The following is a 967-nucleotide window of genomic DNA, read 5'->3' as shown; positions in this document are numbered from 1 at the left end:
CATGTGTGGATATGTCCCAGCAAACAAATTGACATTATTTGTCGCTATTTTGCGACATCATAAAAATGATCTTTAAGATCACCAAAATCTTATTTATTTATATTATACAATAATACACTGGAAAAAAATAAAAACATAACATTTTTCTAAACTTAAAAGTATTTTTTTAGCAAAAATAGATAAAAAATTTTTTTGTCTTTGCTTAATTTAAAAATTTAGTTTAATCTTACTTCTACGCGTGTTTTGAAATAATCACAGGACATTTACATGTCGTAATGAAAATTATCTAATATCTTCTTTTATTTCGATCATTGCGTGTATGACATTAGCCAGAAATTTTCTTAAAATATAAAAGAATTATTTTTCAGGCGTATTTGAAATCGTAGTAACTCGCAATGATTGCGACGATTGCGTGCTAATACTAATCGGCACTCATTAACTGCACAAGGAAAATGTAAACAGCTGCAACATGTGTCCGCAACATCTCAGCGCTTATAAGCGGTTTAAATATAACGTCGAGCTTGCGCCTCGAGCCCTTGACCCTTAAATTCTTCTTAACACCGAATTCTTTGGCACGTCTCTCGACCTTCCCCATATATTTGTTCTTATATTGTGTATCGTTTATTTTTCAGCATTTTGCGGATTCCTTTGTTACTCGGACAAGACCTACAATTGGATCGGAGGCGAGAATGGAAATGATAATTTCCATTAAGTTGATACATTGTACGCTCCGTTTGTTTTTGAACTATAACTTTGTTAATCCTGTTGGAAGCTCTTGATCGATAATTAACGAAACATTGCTTTATGATAATATTTATCATTGTTCTTACTTTCTTATTTCAATTTTTTCCATGATGATTTTCATATGAGAACGATGGCAATAAATAATAATGTCGAAGAAAGAAATAATGATCGAAAACATCGCACCTTGAAGGAAAGCGGTTGAGATATATATATATATATATAT

At 31.2% G+C, this 967-nt stretch overlaps 1 protein-coding gene across 2 annotated transcripts in view; it reads left to right on the top strand.

Moving 5' to 3' along the window:
- Nucleotides 1–936, top strand: part of LOC108686779 (neuromodulin) — a 4,898-nt gene extending 3,962 nt beyond the window's left edge. For both annotated transcript variants that reach the window (XM_018192244.1, XM_018192243.1), the window contains one exon: nucleotides 633–936. The gene's annotated coding sequence lies outside the window, so the exon portion shown is untranslated. The remainder of the gene's footprint in view (nucleotides 1–632) is intronic.
- The last annotated feature ends 31 nt before the right edge of the window (nucleotides 937–967 follow it).

The sequence above is a fragment of the Atta colombica genome, unplaced genomic scaffold, assembly GCF_001594045.1.
Source record: "Atta colombica isolate Treedump-2 unplaced genomic scaffold, Acol1.0 scaffold189, whole genome shotgun sequence".
NCBI lineage: Eukaryota > Metazoa > Arthropoda > Insecta > Hymenoptera > Formicidae > Atta > Atta colombica.
The sequence above is the reverse complement of the archived record's forward strand: the minus strand, read 5'-3'. Positions and strand labels throughout refer to the sequence as shown.